Below are 16,448 nucleotides of genomic sequence, written 5' to 3'. Positions count from 1 at the left end.
GTGTCTCAGCAAATGTTTCTCCACACACACAAAAACACACACTCACACTTGAATTTCTTGGCTTACAAGAGCAGTATACAATAATGAGTATTGGGCTAGCCCTGGCTTTGATGCAGTCCGACCAAAATAATGTAACTCTGGCCCAAAAGCTACAGGACGCTAGATCCTCTCTTATCCCCTAACCAAACATTTTTCCAAATATACATAAGCCCTTAGAAGTCCACAGTTTAAAGATGTGATCCGCTTTGTTCAATTTGTAAAGAGGCTGTACACTTTTAATCAGAATCAGTATCAGAATACCTTTAATCGTCCCACAGAGGGGACATTAGTATTGTTAAAGGTCCCCTATTATACTGTTTTTCATCAATATATTATAGGTCCCGGGGGACCTCCATGGGACCTTATTTCGAAAAAAGTATGTATTGAAGTCAATGGAGAGAGAAAGATTATCTTTCGATCCCGTTTGAATTGTGCCACGAATTACACATATGATGTTTGTCAATTTAAAAGATAATTTTGCAAGTCAAAAAAATACAAATGTGTCGTAAAACTGTGAAGTAACACTTTTTTTGTGTGAAACCGCTCAATGAACTACATCTCCGGTCTCGCACCACACACCAAGACGGCCGTCACGTTGGCACATTTCACTTCTTTCTTTCAGAATGAGGCGAAAAGTATTAAAAGAGGTGAAAATCACTCCAAGTCTGGGCATGTTGAGAGCTGTACATACACACAAGGGGAGTTAGTCGGTTCCGTAAGAGCCAGCATGCGGGACCGGGATTCTGGGATTTGTAGTCTTTCTAGTTGCGTATTTTTCATAGTCTTATATTTCAACAGTTTTACGACAAACTGTGACTTTTTTGACATGGAAATTATTTTTTAAGATTGACAAACATCATATGTGTAATTCGTGGCACAATTCAAACGGGATCAAAAGATAATCTTTCTCTCTCCATTGACTTCAATACATACTTTTTCCGAAATAAGGTCCCATGGGTCGGAAGTAGATGGGCGGGACTTCGCCTCTCTATATACAAAACATGTCTCTGAAATTTTTGGCTCGAAATACCAAACAGATCATGCATTGTAGCATCCCATAATCCCCTCTGTTTCAGCCCTGTTTCAAAAGTGATGATTCTCTGTCTTTTATCTTTAGATGAAAATAAGGGCCACTCCCCACGCCCCTCTGATGCCCTTTTCACACCAACGCGGTTCCCGTTCTAGCTCCGTGCTAGAGCTTTTCTGGTTCGGAACCGGTTTTTCTTTTCAGCCCCCGTTTTGTTCACACCGCCAGAGCCCGACTGGTGCTGCCGCTGCTGCGTCATGACGTGTTTCAGCGGCGTTTACCGACCGCTGCAGTGCTGCTCTTCCACCGGGGTTTATTCTCCCGTTAGCTCCGGGTTAGCTCACACGGCAGCAGCCGCTGTAAAGTATTCACTGTCTGACTGTCACACAAGCAGCTGATACAATCATCCCCAATTCCCCATAAGTGAATGTGTGTCAGTCTGAATTGACGCTGTTTGGCATCACAACGCTGTTATTAAAGTTTCTCTGGTATAAAATGGGTGATGTTAGCATAGCAACCAAAGCTAAACTGAGTATCTTGACTACCTGTTGTTGCTATCCTATTGTGGCATAAGCCGTTTTCTACAGGCACATTTTACCGGCGTATTTTTCATTATGATTCTACTTGTGATAGTCATGGCATCCTGTGTCCATCCATATTGATTCCATCCGATAGCTGCTATAATACAAAACAACAGGAAAACGTCTGCCTGCTCTCCACAATGATCACAGCGAACGGATGGTCAAATAAGGTACAAATAAACAGAATCACACTAAGCCTGGTTAGTGTTGCCTGACTTTATAAAGTGTGTTTTTTTTTGTGTGGTCGCGTTCTAGTCATTTTGCCCAGTGCTACTGCTTGTTACAACTTTTATTTGCCGTACTCGCCATTAACTGTTATTGCTCAGGTTAATCTCGCCCCCCTCCTAGGTAAGCGTGAAGTATTGGTTCTTGGTTCTTGCCGGGCAGCCAAGTAGGGCCAGCTAAGAACCGGTTTTCGGTGCTTCGAGCCGGAACCGCTGCGGTGAACCGGTTTGATGGAAAATGGGCTGTCACACCCCCAGACGCCGCAAACCGCGTAGATGTTACGTTACGTTGCAAACGCATTAGGCACACCCTTGTGGGGACACACACATGTGATTGGCCGAATACAAAAAATGTATGTGTGAATCTAGCGGCGTCAGGGGAGTCTCAAAGATCCAAACACAAGTGCAGAGAGATTCACACTCAAATGCTGAGAGATTCACACACAGAAAGCGTTTTTTATATAAATGTAACAACACTCAAATATGTTTTTGATATAACTATCTTTTTTACATTTATAAAATGATACGTTTTTGTGTGCATTGAAAAAAAATGGTGTTGATGGAGAGATTTATATATAAATCCGGAATATCATTTGTGTATCCTTCTGTGTGCTTTTATTTATTTTTGAGACTGATCTGACCCCATACCTCCAGTGGCCGAGAGGTGCAAACGCGCTACAACAGCCTAAAACATTCCCTTTAGGAGAAACGCTCTGCACTTGCAAAGCTGATGCAGACCTGCCTCAAAAACCCTAAAACACATGAAATCAGAATGGTCCACCTTTTTTATCTCATTGACAATAACCTTTATCCTGATTTAATTTAAGAAATCTGATCAAATTATAGTATGCTGACGTTTGCACTCTCGCTCAAGCACCAGGTCTTTTGATCTCAGAAATTAACTTGGTAAATAAAATGATATAATGACTCCTAATAAAGACCCAGATAGTGAAAGATAAGCTAATGTGTTCTTTAAAAACTGGATACTGCCCTAAACAAAAATCTGTGTTAACAAGTAGTTACCTGCCAAGGTGCCTTTGAGCAACACATCTCTACCAGCTCGAGGGCTGTTGAGTTTGACCTCCCTGTTTGAAGACGGGTAACAGAAGAATTCCTGATTACAGGTCATTGGTGTATAACTGCAAACATCTTTGTGTTGTATCCAATGTCCGGAAAATATCCAGTACATGCAAATGTTTAATCATCTTATTCTCTATGGTTCAATGAGACACATGTTTTATATCAAGCCTTCACACTGAGACTTCAGCCGAATTTCAGTAGAACTGTCTGTTTGAGTTACTTTGGTGCATTGTTCCTGTGGTGTCACTGGTGTGTCTGTGTTTGTGCAAGTACATGGGCTGTGTGTGTGTTTGCACTGTCTGATACATCTCTTCCTGTGTAATTTTTGAAGATAAGGAGTCAAAACCTAATTTACCAAAGTATTCCATAGAGCCCCTAACAGTGTTCTTGTTTATGTGCTATAGCATTTGGATGAATATATGATTTTTGGCATGCGTGCATTTATGTGTGTGTGTGTGTGTGTGTGTGTGTGTGTGTGTGTGTGTGTGTGTGTGTGTGTGTGTGCCTCAGAAATTTGTCTTGGCTCCACTATAGTTTTTATGAGTTCCAACATCCTTCCTCTTGTTTTTTGAAGGCCGAGCGATTGGACCTCTCACTGCCATCTTAATACTATTTGGCCTTAACACAACCTTTTTCCACCGAAATGCACTTGCAGTGACATAAGTTTTGCACATGGTCTTCACCGTACGTGTTCATGGTGTGTGCACAACCTTGTGTGTGAGTGCGTTTTGTTCACACCGCCCAGAGCCCGACTGGTGCTGCCGCTGCTGCGTCATGACGTGTTTCAGCGGCATTTATCGACCGCTGCAGTGCTGCTCTTCCACCGGGGTTTATTCTCCCGTTAGCTCCGGGTTAGCTCACACGGCAGCAGCCACTGTAAAGTATTCACTGTCTGACTGTCACACAAGCAGCTGATACAATCATCCCCAATTCCCCATAAGTGAATGTGTGTCAGTATGAATTGACGCTGTTTGGCATCACAACGCTGTTATTAAAGTTTCTCTGGTATAAAATGGGTGATGTTAGCATAGCAACCGAAGCTAAACTGAGTATCTTGACTACTTGTTGTTGCTATCCTATTGTGGCATAAGCCGTTTTCTACAGGCACATTTTACCGGCGTATTTTTCATTATGATTCTACTTGTGATAGTCGGACATGACAACCTTTGCAGCCCATGTATTGATTCCATCCGATAGCTGCTATAATACAAAACAAAACGTCTATCTGCTCTCCACAATGATCAATAACAGCGAACGGATGGTCAAAGTAAGGTAGCCTACAAATAAACAGAATCACACGTTAGTGTTGCCTGACTTTATAAATTGTGTTATTTTTGTATAAGTGTGTGGTTGTGTTCTAGTCACTTTGCTCAGCACTACTGCTTGTTACAACTTTTATTTGCTGTACTCGCCTTTAACTGTTAGCTCAGGTTAATCTCGCCCCCCTCCGACGTAAGCGTGACGTATGCGGTTCTTGCTTCTAGACCGACAATCTTTTGGTGCTTGAAACGAACCGGATTCCGGAGCATGGAGGTGGCTCCGCTGCAGTGTGAACAGGAAAAAACTGTGCTTTTCAGGCTCTAGCTCCGAACCGGCCCTGGAACCGCGTTGGTGTGAAAGCCCCATGAGAGATATTTTGTTAAAAAGAACACAATGGTGCTCTAGGTGGAGATTCAGGTGATAAGGTGGTGGGCGGGTGTTACCTTGGTTGGTTATTGGCTAATGGTTACACAAGCCAAAAAAGGGACAGTTCAGAGTTCATCTCCAACAGCATGGCATCTGGAAGTGGCGCTCCCGCAACTACACATCTTGTCGTTAGTCATGCAATAATCTCAAATTATAAATTATTACTTTTGCTTAATTATGAAGGTAGCTCAGTTAGTTATTGAGCTTTTCTGGAGCTTAGCTGGTTCTTCTCTGTTCTTCTTTCTTCTTCTTCACTTGTGTTTCCATCGCTCAGAGCCCGACTGGTGCTGCCGCTGCTGCGTCATGTCATAAAATGGGTGATGTTAGCATAGCAACCGAAGCTAATCTGACTATCTTGACTACTTGTTGCTATCCTATTGTGGCATAAGCCGTTTTCTACTAGCGCATTCTACGGGCGTATTTTTCATTATGATTCTACTTGTGATAGTCATGGCATCCTGTGTCCATCCATATTGATTCCATCCGATAGCTGCTATAATACAAAACAACAGGAAAACGTCTGCCTGCTCTCCACAATGATCACAGCGAACGGATGGTCAAATAAGGTACAAATAAACAGAATCACACTAAGCCTGGTTAGTGTTGCCTGACTTTATAAAGTGTGTTTTTTTTTGTGTGGTCGCGTTCTAGTCATTTTGCCCAGTGCTACTGCTTGTTACAACTTTTATTTGCCGTACTCGCCATTAACTGTTATTGCTCAGGTTAATCTCGCCCCCCTCCTAGGTAAGCGTGAAGTATTGGTTCTTGGTTCTTGCCGGGCAGCCAAGTAGGGCCAGCTAAGAACCGGTTTTCGGTGCTTCGAGCCGGAACCGCTGCGGTGAACCGGTTTGATGGAAAATGGGCTGTCACACCCCCAGACGCCGCAAACCGCGTAGATGTTACGTTACGTTGCAAACGCATTAGGCACACCCTTGTGGGGACACACACATGTGATTGGCCGAATACAAAAAATGTATGTGTGAGTCTAGCGGCGTCAGGGGAGTCTCAAAAATCCAAACACAAGTGCAGAGAGATTCACACTCAAATGCTGAGAGATTCACACACAGAAAGCGTTTTTTATATAAATGTAACAACACTCAAATATGTTTTTGATGTAACTATCTTTTTTACATTTATAAAATGATACGTTTTTGTGTGCATTGAAAAAAAAATGGTGTTGATGCAGAGATTTATATATAAATCCGGAATATCATTTGTGTATCCTTCTGTGTGCTTTTATTTATTTTTGAGACTGATCTGACCCCATACCTCCAGTGGCCGAGAGGTGCAAACGCGCTACAACAGCCTAAAACATTCCCTTTAGGAGAAACGCGCTGCACTTGCAAAGCTGATGCAGACCTGCCTCAAAAACCCTAAAACACATGAAATCAGAATGGTCCACCTTTTTTATCTCATTGACAATAACCTTTATCCTGATTTAATTTAAGAAATCTGATCAAATTATAGTATGCTGACGTTTGCACTCTCGCTCAAGCACCAGGTCTTTTGATCTCAGAAATTAACTTGGTAAGTAAAATGATATAATGACTCCCAATAAAGACCCAGATAGTGAAAGATAAGCTAATGTGTTCTTTAAAAACTGGATACTGCCCTAAACAAAAATCTGTGTTAACAAGTAGTTACCTGCCAAGGTGCCTTTGAGCAACACATCTCTACCAGCTCGAGGGCTGCTGAGTTTGACCTCCCTGTTTGAAGACGGGTAACAGAAGACAGAATTCCTGATTACAGGTCATTGGTGTATAACTGCAAACATCTTTGTGTTGTATCCAATGTCCGGAAAATATCCAGTACATGCAAATGTTTAATCATCTTATTCTCTATGGTTCAATGAGACACATGTTTTATATCAAGCCTTCACACTGAGACTTCAGCCGAATTTCAGTAGAACTGTCTGTTTGAGTTACTTTGGTGCATTGTTCCTGTGGTGTCACTGGTGTGTCTGTGTTTGTGCAAGTACATGGGCTGTGTGTGTGTTTGCACTGTCTGATACATCTCTTCCTGTGTAATTTTTGAAGATAAGGAGTCAAAACCTAATTTACCAAAGTATTCCATAGAGCCCCTAACAGTGTTCTTGTTTATGTGCTATAGCATTTGGATGAATATATGATTTTTGGCATGCGTGCATTTATGTGTGTGTGTGTGTGTGTGTGTGTGTGTGTGTGTGTGTGTGTGTGTGTGTGTGTGTGTGTGCCTCAGAAATTTGTCTTGGCTCCACTATAGTTTTTATGAGTTCCAACATCCTTCCTCTTGTTTTTTGAAGGCCGAGCGATTGGACCTCTCACTGCCATCTTAATACTATTTGGCCTTAACACAACCTTTTTCCACCGAAATGCACTTGCAGTGACATAAGTTTTGCACATGGTCTTCACCGTACGTGTTCATGGTGTGTGCACAACCTTGTGTGTGAGTGCGTTTTGTTCATACCGCCCAGAGCCCGACTGGTGCTGCCGCTGCTGCGTCATGACGTGTTTCAGCGGCATTTATCGACCGCTGCAGTGCTGCTCTTCCACCGGGGTTTATTCTCCCGTTAGCTCCGGGTTAGCTCACACGGCAGCAGCCACTGTAAAGTATTCACTGTCTGACTGTCACACAAGCAGCTGATACAATCATCCCCAATTCCCCATAAGTGAATGTGTGTCAGTATGAATTGACGCTGTTTGGCATCACAACGCTGTTATTAAAGTTTCTCTGGTATAAAATGGGTGATGTTAGCATAGCAACCGAAGCTAAACTGAGTATCTTGACTACTTGTTGTTGCTATCCTATTGTGGCATAAGCCGTTTTCTACAGGCACATTTTACCGGCGTATTTTTCATTATGATTCTACTTGTGATAGTCGGACATGACAACCTTTGCAGCCCATGTATTGATTCCATCCGATAGCTGCTATAATACAAAACAAAACGTCTATCTGCTCTCCACAATGATCAATAACAGCGAACGGATGGTCAAAGTAAGGTAGCCTACAAATAAACAGAATCACACGTTAGTGTTGCCTGACTTTATAAATTGTGTTATTTTTGTATAAGTGTGTGGTTGTGTTCTAGTCACTTTGCTCAGCACTACTGCTTGTTACAACTTTTATTTGCTGTACTCGCCTTTAACTGTTAGCTCAGGTTAATCTCGCCCCCCTCCGACGTAAGCGTGACGTATGCGGTTCTTGCTTCTAGACCGACAATCTTTTGGTGCTTGAAACGAACCGGATTCCGGAGCATGGAGGTGGCTCCGCTGCAGTGTGAACAGGAAAAAACTGTGCTTTTCAGGCTCTAGCTCCGAACCGGCCCTGGAACCGCGTTGGTGTGAAAGCCCCATGAGAGATATTTTGTTAAAAAGAACACAATGGTGCTCTAGGTGGAGATTCAGGTGATAAGGTGGTGGGCGGGTGTTACCTTGGTTGGTTATTGGCTAATGGTTACACAAGCCAAAAAAGGGACAGTTCAGAGTTCATCTCCAACAGCATGGCATCTGGAAGTGGCGCTCCCGCAACTACACATCTTGTCGTTAGTCATGCAATAATCTCAAATTATAAATTATTACTTTTGCTTAATTATGAAGGTAGCTCAGTTAGTTATTGAGCTTTTCTGGAGCTTAGCTGGTTCTTCTCTGTTCTTCTTTCTTCTTCTTCACTTGTGTTTCCATCGCTCAGAGCCCGACTGGTGCTGCCGCTGCTGCGTCATGTCATAAAATGGGTGATGTTAGCATAGCAACCGAAGCTAATCTGACTATCTTGACTACTTGTTGCTATCCTATTGTGGCATAAGCCGTTTTCTACTAGCGCATTCTACGGGCGTATTTTTCATTATGATTCTACTTGTGATAGTCATGGCATCCTGTGTCCATCCATATTGATTCCATCCGATAGCTGCTATAATACAAAACAACAGGAAAACGTCTGCCTGCTCTCCACAATGATCACAGCGAACGGATGGTCAAATAAGGTACAAATAAACAGAATCACACTAAGCCTGGTTAGTGTTGCCTGACTTTATAAAGTGTGTTTTTTTTTTGTGTGGTCGCGTTCTAGTCATTTTGCCCAGTGCTACTGCTTGTTACAACTTTTATTTGCCGTACTCGCCATTAACTGTTATTGCTCAGGTTAATCTCGCCCCCCTCCTAGGTAAGCGTGAAGTATTGGTTCTTGGTTCTTGCCGGGCAGCCAAGTAGGGCCAGCTAAGAACCGGTTTTCGGTGCTTCGAGCCGGAACCGCTGCGGTGAACCGGTTTGATGGAAAATGGGCTGTCACACCCCCAGACGCCGCAAACCGCGTAGATGTTACGTTACGTTGCAAACGCATTAGGCACACCCTTGTGGGGACACACACATGTGATTGGCCGAATACAAAAAATGTATGTGTGAGTCTAGCGGCGTCAGGGGAGTCTCAAAAATCCAAACACAAGTGCAGAGAGATTCACACTCAAATGCTGAGAGATTCACACACAGAAAGCGTTTTTTATATAAATGTAACAACACTCAAATATGTTTTTGATGTAACTATCTTTTTTACATTTATAAAATGATACGTTTTTGTGTGCATTGAAAAAAAATGGTGTTGATGCAGAGATTTATATATAAATCCGGAATATCATTTGTGTATCCTTCTGTGTGCTTTTATTTATTTTTGAGACTGATCTGACCCCATACCTCCAGTGGCCGAGAGGTGCAAACGCGCTACAACAGCCTAAAACATTCCCTTTAGGAGAAACGCGCTGCACTTGCAAAGCTGATGCAGACCTGCCTCAAAAACCCTAAAACACATGAAATCAGAATGGTCCACCTTTTTTATCTCATTGACAATAACCTTTATCCTGATTTAATTTAAGAAATCTGATCAAATTATAGTATGCTGACGTTTGCACTCTCGCTCAAGCACCAGGTCTTTTGATCTCAGAAATTAACTTGGTAAGTAAAATGATATAATGACTCCCAATAAAGACCCAGATAGTGAAAGATAAGCTAATGTGTTCTTTAAAAACTGGATACTGCCCTAAACAAAAATCTGTGTTAACAAGTAGTTACCTGCCAAGGTGCCTTTGAGCAACACATCTCTACCAGCTCGAGGGCTGCTGAGTTTGACCTCCCTGTTTGAAGACGGGTAACAGAAGACAGAATTCCTGATTACAGGTCATTGGTGTATAACTGCAAATATCTTTGTGTTGTATCCAATGTCCGGAAAATATCCAGTACATGCAAATGTTTAATCATCTTATTCTCTATGGTTCAATGAGACACATGTTTTATATCAAGCCTTCACACTGAGACTTCAGCCGAATTTCAGTAGAACTGTCTGTTTGAGTTACTTTGGTGCATTGTTCCTGTGGTGTCACTGGTGTGTCTGTGTTTGTGCAAGTACATGGGCTGTGTGTGTGTTTGCACTGTCTGATACATCTCTTCCTGTGTAATTTTTGAAGATAAGGAGTCAAAACCTAATTTACCAAAGTATTCCATAGAGCCCCTAACAGTGTTCTTGTTTATGTGCTATAGCATTTGGATGAATATATGATTTTTGGCATGCGTGCATTTATGTGTGTGTGTGTGTGTGTGTGTGTGTGTGTGTGTGTGTGTGTGTGTGTGTGTGTGTGTGTGTGTGTGTGTGTGTGTGTGTGTGTGTGTGTGTGTGTGTGTGTGGAGGACTGTTCCTCAGAAATGTGTCTTGGCTCCACTATAGTTTAATACTATCTGGCTTTAACACAACCTTTTTCCACCGAAATGCACTTGCAGTTACATAAGTTTTGCACATGGTCTTCGCCGTACGTGTTCATGGTGTGTGCACAACGTTGTGTGTGAGTTCATGATGCATCGGGGTAACAACTCCCAGCTGCCTTGTCTGAGCAGAAAGCACATCTGGAGGAAAGAGAGGGGAAAGATTTAAAAAAGAAGCAAAGGAAAAGAGCAGTAAATGTTCGCTTATCATAGTTTTAATGTAATATCCTGTTTGTTTATTCTTCAGTATAGCGTTGAGATCCAGGAGCTGCACTGGAAAACATCTGGAGGAACTGTATCACTTTCATATTTATATGCAGGCAACCATATCTGTGTGCATTCAGCAGATAGCATGCATTTGTATATTTTGCTTAACAGTGGATTTATGCAATTGCATGCATATGTGTGCTTTGCTTTTATGTTTTTTTTGTATTGTCGGCTTGTCTTTGACTGGACTTTCTTTGTGCGTTTGCTGTTGCGCAGTGAGAGAAAAGTTGCAGAGATGTTGTGAGAGTCGGGCTGTTTCTGATTCTGGAACTGATTATGCAGAAATCCCCCCAGACTGAAACGCTCTTTCAGTCCATGTGAAAGTAATAAGGAAAACAATAATTAAAGAGTAAGAGAGAGTGTGTGTGTGTGTGTGAGCGAAAGGGGGAGAACAGAGAGACATAGACTGGTTTACTCTTATTTGGGAGGGAGGTCATTCCTATTCTATGAGTCACACTGTTAAAAGAGACCAGAACCCCCCCCCCCCCCCCCCCCCTCTCCATCACATGCACACACACACACACACACACACACACACACACACACACACACACACACACACACACACACACACACACACACACACACACACACACACACACACACACACACACACACACACACACTGCTCCACTCCTCACTTCTTCTTCTTCTCTTTCTAAGGAAAAACTCTTCCCAGGCCAAGACAGAGAGAACAGCTTCAGAGGGGTAATAACTCTGGCCAGCTGGCCTCCTTCTCCTCCTACTCTCCCTTTCTTGCTGACTCCAGTCTCACCTCCAGACTCATCACTAGGGCTGAGTAATGTTTAAAATATATAACGAAACCAGTACCAATACAATAACCCTAAATGTGATACTAAATCCCATAAAGTACTTCATTTGATACCTTTTTTCCACTACTTAATAAGATACCTTTTGTGGGAATGGAAGCCTTCACCACAGACTGCATGGCTTGTAGCTGCTGTGGTAGTGGGGCAATCACACTTGGGCTGGTCAATACGTCCATCAATATTTTTATGTTGGACTAGATATCGTTTGAGATTTTATATATTGTCATATGGTGGCGCGAGTGTTGTCTTTTTTTTGTTTGAAAGACTGCATCTGATTAAAACAAAAACATTTATTTGCACTACTTTACCCATCAAGCCATTTCATTAGATGGCTTATAGTTGAATACTCGATTCTGATACATTCCAGAGGTTGATAATTATTGTTAACAGACCGCTGCTAGGGATGAAAGACCGTTGCTAAGGAGAATCAAGGGACTATGTGCACTCATCGAGATCCTGATCACCTTATCTGTGTTATTTTTTTCATGAATGACCGCCTTGCTGCACATAATACCTTACATATTCACATTGCTGATGAGTAGTTCAAAATTCATATTGAGTTAATATTTTTTGGGAGCTCCTATATTTCACCCTGCATTATTGTCGCATTGTTGATATTGGGGTATTTGGTAAAAAATGTTGTAATATGGCCCTGCCCTAAATCATTGCAAATCTTGGTATTAAATCGAACCATTGCTGTGACTGGCTGCCAGCAAAACCATTAAAAATATACTTTTTTATTTTCTAGATCATGCTACGAAAGGCTGTACAAAATGGACTTAACAAAATGTTGAATCAATCAATGTTTATTTATATAGCCCAATATCACAAATGTTACATTTGTCTCAGTGGACTTCACAGCTTGTACAGAATATCAGTATGACAATACAACACCCTCTGTCCTTAGACCCTCACATCGTACAATGAAAAACTTCCGGAGAAAACCCACAGTTTAAAGGGAAAATGGAAGAAACCTCAGGGAGAGCAACAGAGGAGGGATCCCTCTCCCAGGACGGACAGACGTGCAATAGATGCCGTGTGTAAATTGAAAAGATAATACATTTACAACATAGGTAGTCCAAATGTTTGGAAATGCATGTGTCTATAATAATAAGATGAATCCACGAGGATATCCATCCAGGACTTATGATCCAGGACCACAGCAACAGGCACAGCCACGACTCAAGATCCAGGGCTCGCGATCCAGGACTCAGGACCACAGCAACAGGATCAGCCACGACTCAGGATCCCGGCGTAGATATACACCAAAAAGAAATTTGGGGAAGCTGGGTTATTCGGAACATGAGAGTACATAGGTACAGACAGAGAGAAGGAAGAAGTAAGGTGTCCCCCGACAGTCTAAGCCTATAGCAGCAAAACTAGGGGCTTAATCTAATCAGCCCTAACTATAAGCTTTATCAAAAAGGAAGGTCTTAAGCGCACTCTTAAAAACGTATAGGGTGTCTGCCGCCCGAACACAAACTGGAAGCTGATTCCACAAATGTGGAGCTTGATAAAAAAAGGCTCTGGCTCCCATTGTACTTTTAGAGACTCTAGGAACAACCAACAACCCTGCATTCTTGGAACGCAATGCCCTAGTAGGACAGTAGGGTATAATGAGTTATTTAAGGTAAGATGGAGCCTGCCCATTAAGGGCTTTGTAGGCGAGAAGAAGAATTTTAAATTATATCCTGTGTTCTATAGGGAGCCAGTGTTAGGCAGCCAGAACAGGAGTAATGTGGTCCCTTTTCCTAACTCTGGTTAGTACACGTGCTGCAGCATTTTGAATCAGCTGAAGCGACTTAACTGACTTCTTGGTACACCCTGATAATAAAGAGTTACAATAATCCAGCCTTGAAGTAACAAATGCATGGACTAGTTTCTCTGCATCGTTTTGAGGCAAGATATGCCTGATTTTTGCAATGTTACGTAGATGGAAGTAGGCGGTCCTTGAAATTGATTTTATGTGGGCGTTAAAGGATAAATCCTGATCAAATATAACACCAAGATTCCTTACAGTCTCACTGGAGGCCAAATTAATGCCATCCATAGTTAGTATATCTTTAGATAATTTGTTTCGTAGATTCTTTGGGCCGAGTACAATAACTTCAGTTTTGGCCGTGTTTAACATCAAAAAGTCATCCATGTTTTTAAGTCCTTGAGGCAGTCTTGAATTTTATTTAGATGATTAATTTCATCAGGCTTGATTGATAAATATAGTTGAGTATCATCCGCATAACAATGAAAATGTACAGAATGATTCCTTATAATATTGCCTAACGGAAGCATATATAATGTGAACAAAATAGGTCCAAGCACTGAGCCCTGTGGCACTCCATGGCTAACTTTGGTTTGCATGGAAGATTCATCGTTGACACACTGAGAGCGTTCAGATAGATAGGACCTAAACCAGCCTAAAGCAGTTCCCTTTATGCCAACTAAGTGCTCTAGTCTTTGCAATAGGATATCATGGTCGATAGTATCAAATGCAGCACTGAGATCGAGCAAGACAAGAATAGATACAAGTCCTTTGTCTGAGGCTATTAGAAGGTCATTTGTGACTTTAACCAGAGCTGTCTCTGTGCTATGATGTGTTCTAAAGCCAGATTGAAAATCTTAAAATAAATCATTGTTTTTTAAGTAATCACACAACTGTTTTGCGACCGCTTTCTCAAGGATTTTTGAGAGGAACGGAAGATTATAAATAGGTCTATAGTTGGCTAAAACCTCTGGATCGAGGTTGTGCTTTTTAAGAAGCGGTTTTATCACTGCTACTTTGAATGATTGTGGAACATAGCCTGATAATAAAGACATATTCATAATATTTAATATTAAGTGCTAATTAATGGAAAAACTTCCTTTAACAGCTTAGTTTGAATCGGGTCTAAGATACACGTTGTTGGTTTAGATTCTAGAAGAAAGAATCATTGAATTCAATTGTTCAAGGTTTATGGCTGAAAAGCATTCTAATTGACTATCTAGTGTAATATTAGAACTTACGTTTCCGGGAGCTGTTGATAACACTATACTGGTCAAAGGCAAGAGATCATTAATTTTGTTTCTAAGAGTAACAATTTTATCCTTAACCTGTTAAGCCCGAGAGCCCCCGGTACCGACGGCCTCGCAGTATTTTTTCTGAGCACCGATGTCTCAGGAATTTTAAGAATTTAAAATATGTATGAAACTATTAATGTTGCATACTCAAATAACCGGAAGAAACTCAGCTATCCGGCCATATAAACCATTTATTTCCGAAATAAAACACAAGTCTCACAAAAAGTCCAAATGAGCCTAAATGAGCCTTGAGCGAAAAAATGCACACTTAGCACAACACTCACACGGTAAAATAGCCTTTTTACTTATCATTTCTGCACAAACAAGACATCGTTTCACATTGTGAGGTGACACAGAATCGAAGGGTACCCTCATTATCACTCAATTATACGAAATCGCGACTTTATAAACAAAAACAGACATCAAAACATGTGGCGCTAGGTAGCTAAAAATGCTAACATGCTTTACTTTGTATCGTAGTCTGGTCCAAAGTGGTCTTCAATGGCATTAAAACTATAAAAACGCTGCTGAAGTTAATCCATAGGTTAATCCAATGTGTCTGTGTCCCTTTGAAATGATTTCTGATAATCCATGAGCAATAAAATTGCTTTTCCGTTTCTAGATGTCAGAGCTACAGTATAGGTTCACTCTGATGCAATTCTGAATGTGCGAAGCCCTCACCTTTTTGATGTACAATATTAGTGAGTGGGGAGATTCCCCTTCGATTCTATTGGCTCTAACGGTCAGAAAGAGATGTCAATCACCAAAATCGACCAATGGGTTCTAGAGAAACGGTAAAACCCCCATTTCCACCCAAATCATTTTTTTTGCTAAACCACTCTAAAAAGGTCAAATGTCACTTGTTTTGCATCAATCTTGATACAGGGTACTTATTATATGTTGTACTTTGGATTCCTAAAGCTTTTAGTCTACCTTACCATCATCCAAGGGTAGTTTTCACTATAAGTAAAAAAGAATCGGACACTATAATTTACAGTTTTTTACTATGTTCAATCTGAATTTTCATTAAAATAAAAAACCTCTATATTGTTCTGACTCTTCTACATCCAACTCACAGGTTTATCATTACTTTGAGGAAAAAGATTATTAATTTAACCCTTTTAGAAGGGAAGATATGGTCATTTGTTCTGGGAATGTCATTTTCGAGCCTGAGACCTGAAAAACAGGCTCAGGGCTTAACAGGTTAAAAAAGCACATAAAATCATTACTACTGAGTGCTATGGGAATAGAAGGCTCAATAGAGCTGTGGCTCTCTGTCAGCCTGGCTACAGTGCTGAAAATAAATCTTGCATTATTCTTATTCTCATCTATTAATGAAGAGTAGTAAGCTTTACGCAGTGCTTTCTTATATTCATTGAGAGTAATATGCCAAATTAAACGAGATTCTTCATGTTTAGTGGAACGCCATATCCTTTCAAGTTGTCTCGACTTTTGCTTTATTTTGCGGGTTTCGGCATTATGCCATGGAGCTAGTCTATGTTGTTTTATTTTCTTCTTTTTCAAAGGAGCAACAGAGTCTAATTTTATTCACAGCGCATCTGTAGCACTATCAGCCACATGATCAATTTGGGGTGGTGTACATTTTTTATAAGTTTCCTCCCTTACATACAGACAAGCTATCGAGTTAAGTATTGGTGGAATCTCTTCCTTAAATTTGGCTATAGCACTAACAGATAGGTTTCTGCTGCAGGAACTTTTGAATAATGGTTTGTAGTCTAGTAACAGTACTTCAAAAGTTACTAAGAAATGGTCGGGTAAAGCAGGATTATGCGGTTCGACTAATAGTTGCTCAATTTCAATACCATAAATCAGAACAAGGTTGAGAGTGTGATTATAACAGTGGGTTGGTTTATTTACACTCTGACGGAAACCAACATAATCTAATACAGAGTTAAATGCAACAGTAAGGCTATTTTTA

Source organism: Trematomus bernacchii, unplaced genomic scaffold, assembly GCF_902827165.1.
Source record: "Trematomus bernacchii unplaced genomic scaffold, fTreBer1.1, whole genome shotgun sequence".
Classification (NCBI taxonomy): domain Eukaryota; kingdom Metazoa; phylum Chordata; class Actinopteri; order Perciformes; family Nototheniidae; genus Trematomus; species Trematomus bernacchii.
This window is presented reverse-complemented; position numbering follows the sequence as displayed.